At 40.5% G+C, this 9811-nt stretch overlaps 1 long non-coding RNA gene across 1 annotated transcript; it reads right to left on the bottom strand.

Moving 5' to 3' along the window:
* Positions 1 to 4054: 4054 nt before the first annotated feature.
* On the bottom strand, positions 4055 to 8071 carry LOC121840702. The gene is made up of 4 exons (XR_006079830.1): positions 7969 to 8071; positions 7019 to 7092; positions 5091 to 5399; positions 4055 to 4348 (listed from the first exon to the last, which is right to left on the bottom strand). It is a non-coding gene; the product is annotated as an uncharacterized LOC121840702 (long non-coding RNA).
* Between the last annotated feature and the right edge of the window lie 1740 nt (positions 8072 to 9811).

Below are 9811 nucleotides of genomic sequence, written 5' to 3'. Positions count from 1 at the left end.
CCGCTGTGAGTCTGTCTGGGTAAGTCTCTAAGTCAATACTTTGTAGAAGCTCCTTCTGCATTGATTACCGCTGTGAGTCTGTCTGGGTACGTCTCTAAGAGCTTTCCACATTTGGATTGTTCAAAATGTTCCCATTATTCTTTTCTAAATTCTTCAAGCTCTGTCAAATTGGCTGTTGATCATAGCTAGAGAACCATTTTCAGATCTTGCCATAGATTGACTGTCTTCTTGGCAACTCTAGTGTAGATTTGGCCATGGTTTATTGTCCAGTTGAAAGGTGAATTCATCTCCCAGCGTCTAGTGTATTGGATTTGCCTAAAAAATAACACTTTGTATTCAGGACAAAAACTGAATTACTTTGCCATGTTTTTTGCAGTACTACTATAGTGCCTTGTTTCAAACATGATGCATGTTTTGGAATATTTTTATTCTGTACAGGCTTCCTTTTCACTCTGTCAATTATTATTATTTATTTACCTTTATTTAACTAGACAGGTCAGTTATGAACAAATTCTTATTTACAATGACAGTCTACCGGGGAACACTGGGTTAACTGCCTTGTTCAGGTGCAGAACAACAGGCTTTTACCTTGTCAGCTCAGGGATTCAATCCAGGAACCTATTGGTTAATGGCACAACACTCTAACCACTAGGCAACCTGCCGCCCCATCAAACTAGTCAAGGTTAGTTTTGTGGAGTAACTACAATGTGTTTGATCCATCCTCAGTGTTCTCCTATCACAGCCATTAAACTCTGTAACTGTTTTAAAGTCACCATTGGCCTCATTGTGAAATTCATGAGCGGCTTCCTTCCTGTCTGACAACTGAGTTAGGAAGGACACCTGTATCTTTGTAGTGACAGGATGTATTGATACACCACCCAAAGTCAAGTTAGTAACTCCACCAAGCTCAAAGGGATATTCAATGTCTGCTTTTTGTTTTACCCATCTACCAATAGGTTCCCTTTACAAGGCATTTGGAAAACCTCCCTGGTCTTTGTGCTTGGATCTGTGTTTGAAATTCCCTGCTCGTCCGAGAGACCTTACAGATAATTGTATGTGTGGGGTACAGAGATCATGTTAAAACACTATTATTGCACACAGAGTCCATGCAATGTATTATGTGATTTGTTAAGCAAATGTTTACTCATTAACTTATTTAGACTTGTCATAACAAAGGGGTTGAACACTTTTTTACTCAAGACATTTAAGATGTTTATTTTTTACATTATTTGTAAAACCTTTGAAAAACTTAATTCCACTTTGTCATTATGGGCTATTGTGTGTGGACCAGTGATCCAAACATCTCAGTTGAATCTATTTTCAATTCAGGCTTTAACACAACAAAATGTTGACAAAGTCAAGGGGTGTGAATACTTTCTGAAGGCACTGTGTCATTTGATGTGTTGTATTATTCTGCAAAACTCACAAGCAGTGATTTACCACTAAGCTTGGTTTGTATAATTGATGTAATATTCTAAATGGGAATTTTGTTATGAATATCGTTATTGATTTATGTACAAATACACTTTTGGAAATAACCAGTCGTTATAATGTTACTTCTATCATATAGAGCTTGTTGTCTTGTATTTAATTATTATCTACACCAATAATGTATATTTCAGACATCACAGTACATACAGTAGCTCTCAGGTTGACATTTATTTGGATGACTCATGTATGTGGAGGCAGCTCTGCAGAGTGGTTACTAGCTGGCACAACAACAAAGTCATAAAACCTAACCATAACTTTAACCCTAGATATTATTATTCAGATCAACATTTTTACATCTACAGTGTTAAATGTAACACTTAATGTGTATATGTGACCCATCAAAATAGTTGTATTAAATAAACACTGTTCAAAGTGTTGACAAACTAACACTCCTAGAGCGTTGGTTCCCTAACACCATGGGTTATTCAGACTTTAAAACTATTAGAGATGAGGCTGCTACACTTTTTAGTTTTATTCCATAACACAGTATTTGGGGGAGAGTGTTGTTTTAACACTGTAAGACCATCTGCATGTTTAACTCAAATACTTAGTAAGTTCAATGAAAATGTATGTGGAGTCCAATGTAAATGTATGTGGAGTTGACTCCAAACCAAAATAGAAGTCAAATCAACAACATTATGCATGCTCTACTGCATGTTGATGTTTGTGAATTGTTTTTAAAATCACCCACCCAAGGCAGAGCTGGAGGCTGGGACAAGAAGCAGCCCCAAAAATATTGTGGGGGGGGCACACGTGGAGTGTGGCTAAGTCAGGTAGGAGACCTGCACCAACTCCCCGTGCTTACCGTGGAGAGAGGTGGACCAGGCAGGCACAGTGAGGCGCATGGTGCGCACTCTGCCAACCGGGATGTTCTAGCTATGTCTGAATCCTGGCTTAGGAAGACCACCAAAAATTCTGAAATGTTCATCCCTAACTACAACATTTTCAGACAAGAAAGAAATGCCTGTGCATGTGGTAAATGTCACCCTGCGAGCTACGGTATGTACTGTGATGTCTGAAATATGCATTATTTGTATAGATAATAATTAAATACAAGACAACAAGCTCTATATGATAGAAGTAACATTATAACGACTGGTTATTTCCAAAAGTGTATTTGTACATAAATCAATAACGATATTCATAACAAAATTCCCATTTAGAATATCACATCAATTATACAAACCAAGCTTAGTGGTAAATCACTGTTTGTGAGTTTTACAGAATAATACAACACATCAAATGACACAGTGCCTTCAGAAAGTATTCACACACCTTGACTTTGTCCACATTTTGTTGTGTTAAAGCCTGAATTGAAAATAGATTCAACTGAGATGTTTGGATCACTGGTCCACACACAATAGCCCATAATGTCAAAGTGGAATTAGGTTTTTCAAAAGTTTTACAAATAATTTAAAAAATAAAAATCTTAAATGTCTTGAGTAAAAAAGTGTTCAACCCCTTTGATATGACAAGTCTAAATAAGTTCATGAGTAAACATTTGCTTAACAAATCACATAATACATTGCATGGACTCTGTGTGCAATAATAGTGTTTAACATGATCTCTGTACCCCACACATACAATTATCTGTAAGGTCTCTCGGACGAGCAGGGACTTTCAAACACAGATTCAAGGCCAAAGACCAGGGAGGTTTTCCAAATGCCTTGTATAGGGAACCTATTGGTAGATGGGTAAAACAAAAAGCAGACATTGAATATTCCTTTGAGCTTGGTGGAGTTACTAACTTGACTTTGGGTGGTGTATCAATACATCCTGTCACTACAAAGATACAGGTGTCCTTCCTAACTCAGTTGTCAGACAGGAAGGAAGCCGCTCATGAATTTCACAATGAGGCCAATGGTGACTTTAAAACAGTTACATAGTTTAATGGCTGTGATAGGAGAACACTGAGGATGGATCAAACACATTGTAGTTACTCCACAATACTAACCTTGACTAGTTTGATGGGGCGGCAGGTTGCCTAGTGGTTAGAGTGTTGTGCCATTAACCAATAGGTTCCTGGATTGAATCCCTGAGCTGACAAGGTAAAAGCCTGTTGTTCTGCACCTGAACAAGGCAGTTAACCCAGTGTTCCCCGGTAGACTGTCATTGTAAATAAGAATTTGTTCATAACTGACCTGTCTAGTTAAATAAAGGTAAATAAATAATAATAATTGACAGAGTGAAAAGGAAGCCTGTACAGAATAAAAATATTCCAAAACATGCATCATGTTTGAAACAAGGCACTATAGTAGTACTGCAAAAAACATGGCAAAGTAATTCAGTTTTTGTCCTGAATACAAAGTGTTATTTTTTAGGCAAATCCAATACACTAGACGCTGGGAGATGAATTCACCTTTCAACTGGACAATAAACCATGGCCAAATCTAAACTAGAGTTGCCAAGAAGACAGTCAATCTATGGCAATATCTGAAAATGGTTCTCTAGCTATGATCAACAGCCAATTTGGTAGAGCTTGAAGAATTTAGAAAAGAATAATGGGAACATTTTGAACAATCCAAATGTGGAAAGCTCTTAGAGACGTACCCAGACAGACTCACAGCGGTAATCAATGCAGAAGGAGCTTCCACAAAGTATTTATTGACTTAGGAGTTTGACTACTTATGTAAATGAGATATTTCTGTCCCCACAAGGATAGTAGAACCAACACACACAGCTCCTCCAGACTGAAAGTTATGCAGGCTTCTGGTTTAGGGCCTCTCTGGTAGCTTTGTCATTGTTTCTCAAGGAACTATTAAGTCTTGCGATGAGAAACAGTAGAAAACCCAGAACAGTGATGATGCTGACGATAGGTGACCTGACGATCCCAGAAACGCTTGTTTTTCATTGCTCACTGAGAAAATAAAGAGAGGTTAGCACTCAGAATACTCACAAATGTTGCAGTAAAAAGCCCGATTTGGAATATATACACTGAGTGTACAAAACATTCTGAAAACCTTCCCTAATATTGAGTTGCACCCCCCTTTGCCCTGAAAACTGCCTCAATTCATCGGGGCATGGATCCTACAAGGTGTCGAAAGCATTCCACAGGGATAATGGCCCATCTTGACTACAATGTTTCCCACAGTTGTGTCAAGTTGGCTTGATGTCCTTTGCGTGGTGGACCATTCTTGATACACACAGGAAACTTTTGAGTGTGAAAAACCCAGCAGCGTTGCAGTTCTTGACACACTCAAACCGGTGCTCCTGGCGCCTACTACCATACCTCATTGAAATGCACTTAAATCTTGTCTTGCCATTCACCCTCTGAATGGTACACATACACAAGCCATGTCTCATTTATCTCAATGCTAAATAAATTAAATCCGTCTTTAACCTGTCTCCTCCCCTTCATCATCACTGATTGAAGTGGATTTAACAAGTGACATCAACAAGGGATCATAGCTTTCACCTGGATTCACCTGGTCAGTCTATGTCATGGAAAGAGCAGGTGTTCCTAATGTTTTGTACACTCAGTGTATATGAATACTGTATTATCACATTTAATTTGAATTACAGGACATTTTCCTGGTCATATCACATGAACCCATTTAACCTGTGTAACACTGGTCACTGTATATTAACATTGTACTCACCTGTAACGGAAACATTCAATGTGCCATGTCCGTTGCCACAGTCTGTGTTAATGGTAAAAGTGTAGTTTCCCTCATCAACTTTGGTAACATTTTTGATCTTACAAAAGTAGGTGTTGGTTGTTATCGTAGTGTTACAATCTTTTGTACAATCACAATTTCGTATTGGAGATTTTGATTTATGTTTCCAGAAACAATTTGTAGTTTTACATCCCAGATTATTCTGACCTACATCACTGTAATCCACTCTACATGTCAGGTTGTGGTTCTGTCCTGCTACAACCGATTGATTTTCACACGTTACATTAACCCCTGGAAAAACAAACAAGGACATGAATTAATGGACAAGCAACATAATATCGGATGTCAATGAATGAAAGGATATCAATGGATAATATTGGGTATCAAACTATATCAAGGAATGAACATGCAACATAATATCATAGCATTGTTCCAGTACATTTTACATTATGATAATGGTGTTCATATACTGTACATGACAAACATGTACATTCACATTCATATGTACAGTGGGGCAAAAAAGTATTTAGTCAGCCACCAATTGTGCAAGTTCTCCCACTGAAAAAGATGAGAGAGGCCTGTAATTTTCATCATAGGTACACTTCCACTATGACAGACAAAATGAGAAAAAAAATCCAGAAAATCACACGAAGCGAGGCGGCCAAATACAAATTTTGCCTTTACAAATCATGTCCAATAAATGGAATTTACCACAGGTGGACTACAATCAAGTTGTAGAAACATCTCAAGGATAATCAATGGAAACAGGATGCACCTGAGCTTAATTTCAAGTCTCATAGCAAAGGGTCTGGGTACTTATGTAAATAAGGTATTTCTGATAATATTTTTAATACATTTGCAAAAATGTACATAAAAACTTGTTTTTGCTTTGTCATTATGGGGTATTGTGTATTGATTATTCATTTTTATTTATTTAAGTTATTTTAGAATAAAATAACTTAAATGCCATTTTAGAATAAGGTTGGAAAGTAACAAAATGTGGAATGGGGTCTGAATACTTTCTGACTGCACTGTAGCTTAGTAGAACCCCCCTCTTGTTTAATGCACAAAAATGTAAGAGGGTAATTCTACCCAATGCAAACGCTGAGTGTTGGAGTGTGCCCCTGGCTAACAGTAAAACAATATATAATACAAAATCTTGTCGTCTAGATTGCTTAAATAAGGAATGTGAAATTATTTTAACTTTTACTTTTGATACTGAAGTATATTTAAAACCAAATACTTTTAATCAAGTAGTATTTCACTGGGTGACATTCACTTTACTTCAGTCGTTTTCTATTAAAAGGCATCTTTTCTTGTATGGAAATTGGGTACTTTTTCCACCACTGGAATTTATACACCTCTGTCAGCATCAATGAAGCTACAAAACTGTCTGTGTTCAATCTGAACATGACAAAACAATTACATTTAATCACGTCTTTTTCTCTCTCAACATGGCAGGGTTCATAAATATTGACACCAATGAAGATTCTTATATATAAAGTATCGAAAGGTTTTGTATTTGGTCCCATATTCCTAGCAGGCAATTTGACTTTTCAAACTTGTTGGATGCATTTGTTGTTAGTTTTGGTTGTGTTTCAGTTATTTTCTGCTCAATAGAAATGAATGGTAAATAATGTATTGTGTCATTTTGGAGTCACTTTTATTATAAATAAGAACAGCATATGTTTCTAAACACTTCTACAATAATGTGTTTGCTACCACAATGATGAATACTCCTGATTTAATTGTGAATAATGATGAGAGGGTCAAAGATCCTACCCCCAAGACATGCTAACCCCTCACCAATACAATAACAGGGAGGTTAGTATGTCTCGGGGCTATGATCTTTGAACCTATAACTTTCTCACTCATAACAACCATAATAATGTATAAAGTGTGCAGTTTACCTTGTTTTTCTGACTGGACATTAGAAGTGAACAAACCGAGACTCAGAAACAGCAGAAGCATTTTGCCATGTGTCCTAAAGCACAAAGAACAAATACCACAAAACATGAATAGCTTATACATTAACCTACATCAGATTGGACATAGACTGTATGCTTCAAGCAGTAGTTCTATGTCTTGAAGGACTGGAATTAACCACAGCCCTGATCTGTAGTCATGGCAACTGTGGAGCTGTAGTGATATTTAAGAACAGGTCAGGAGAAATTCTGGGTGAATCTGAATAGTTTTCAAGTCCCACTCATGCAGTTTTTAAAATTACTTTTCCTCATGAAAGACCATATCCAAAGTATAAATACAGTAGTGTATACACACTTAAGCTTTAAAATAGACATTGAGAAAAAGAGCTGTTTAGACTTAACTGCAAAAGTCAATGAGTTAAAAAATACTTTGGCGTTGTAAAATGGGTATGAGAGGTTCTGAATTGCAACCTGGGGCTCCCCCGCACCAAAACTTCTCCCCCTGCATGCAATCTGCAAAGCCTAAACTTCTCCACATTTATGCATTTTCTTCTCTCCACAGCCTTAGTAGGCCTACCAAAGAAACACCCAGAGTTCAGCTGAATTCACCATCTAACACAGACTGTCATTAGCTCTGAGGAAAACAAAATAACCTTCTGAGATTGAGACTCTGAGAGTAATCATGAGATGTCCGTCAAGGTGACGTGACTAACAAATCCTGACACACACTCACTCACTCACTCACTCACTCACTCACTCACTCACTCACTCACCACTCACTCACTCACTCACCACACCACTCACTCACTCACTCACTCACCACCACCACTCACTCACTCACTCACTCACGCGTGTTTTAAGGGCTAGCAGGCAGGCAGGAAGGCTGGCAGGCACATGCACACAATAATCTAAGTAGGTAAGGATACTGTACTTACAAACTTACAGCTTCTGAATGTTCTGCCATCAAATAAAGTTGTATTGTGCAGTGTCCCAGAAAATAACTGGGGGAGAAGAGATTGGGTGGACAGTGGATACCCCTTTCACAACCCCGAACCTACTTGAAGAATGCAACACCTTCTCTCTCTCTCTTTCTCGGACAGATCCCCGACAGTCCTAATATGGGCACTGAGGGAGGACAAAGCTACAGTGATTTCACTTTCACAAAGGGTTTTTCCCTGGACTTTTTCTTAGGCTGCGCTAGATTTTACAGACAGGAAAGAACACCATGACCCTGATTATACATTCACCAGACAGTTTATTAGGTACACCCATCTAGTACCGGATCGGACACCCCTTTGTCTCCAGAACAGCCTGAAGTCTTTGGGGAATGGATTCTTCAAGTCAAAAACGTTCCTCATGGATGTTGGTTCATGAAGGTAGGTGGACTGTGAGCTACTGGTAGGTGGACTGTGAGCTACTGGTAGGTGGACTGTGAGCTACTGGTAGGTGGGCTGTGAGCTACTGGTAGGTGGACTGTGAGCTACTGGTAGGTGGACTGTGAGCTACTGGTAGGTGGACTGTGAGCTACTGGTAGGTGGACTGTGAGCTACTGGTAGGTGGACTGTGAGCTACTGGTAGGTGGACTGTGAGCTACTGGTAGGTGGGCTGTGAGCTACTGGTAGGTGGACTGTGAGCTACTGGTAGGTGGACTGTGAGCTACTGGTAGGTGGACTGTGAGCTACTGGTAGGTGGACTGTGAGCTACTGGTAGGTGGGCTGTGAGCTACTGGTAGGTGGACTGTGAGCTACTGGTAGGTGGACTGTGAGCTACTGGTAGGTGGACTGTGAGCTACTGGTAGGTGGGCTGTGAGCTACTGGTAGGTGGACTGTGAGCTACTGGTAGTTGGACTGTGAGCTACTGGTAGGTGGACTGTGAGCTACTGGTAGGTGGACTGTGAGCTACTGGTAGGTGGGCTGTGAGCTACTGGTAGGTGGACTGTGAGCTACTGGTAGGTGGACTGTGAGATACTGGTAGGGGGACTGTGAGCTACTGGTAGGTGTGCTGTGAGCTAATGGTAGGTGGACTGTGAGCTACTGGTAGGTGGACTGTGAGCTACTGGTAGGTGGACTGTGAGCTACTGGTAGGTGGACTGTGAGCTACTGGTAGGTGGACTGTGAGCTACTGGTAGGTGGACTGTGAGCTACTGGTAGGTGGACTGTGAGCTACTGGTAGGTGGGCTGTGAGCTACTGGTAGGTGGACTGTGAGCTACTGGTAGGTGGACTGTGAGCTACTGGTAGGTGGACTGTGAGCTACTGGTAGGTGGACTGTGAGCTACTGGTAGGTGGACTGTGAGCTACTGGTAGGTGGGCTGTGAGCTACTGGTAGGTGGACTGTGAGCTACTGGTAGGTGGACTGTGAGCTACTGGTAGGTGGGCTGTGAGCTACTGGTAGGTGGACTGCGAGCTACTGGTAGGTGGGCTGTGAGCTACTGGTAGGTGGACTGCAAGCTACTGGTAGGTGGACTGTGAGCTACTGGTAGGTGGACTGTGAGCTACTGGTAGGTGGACTGTGAGCTACTGGTAGGTGGGCTGTGAGCTACTGGTAGGTGGACTGTGAGCTACTGGTAGGTGGACTGTGAGCTACTGGTAGGTGGACTGTGAGCTACTGGTAGGTGGACTGTGAGATACTGGTAGGTGGACTGCGAGCTACTGGTAGTCCGCGATCGACCTGTTGCAGAGCTTTGCCCTAGACACTATGGTGCAGGAAAATCCCAGGAGGGCGGCCATTTCTGAAATACTGAATCCGGTGTGCCTGGAAACAGCGATCGTACCACGCTC

This window comes from Oncorhynchus tshawytscha, linkage group LG24, assembly GCF_018296145.1.
Source record: "Oncorhynchus tshawytscha isolate Ot180627B linkage group LG24, Otsh_v2.0, whole genome shotgun sequence".
Lineage (NCBI taxonomy): Eukaryota > Metazoa > Chordata > Actinopteri > Salmoniformes > Salmonidae > Oncorhynchus > Oncorhynchus tshawytscha.
Note: the sequence above shows the minus strand (reverse complement) of the source record. Positions and strands in the feature narration are given on the sequence as shown.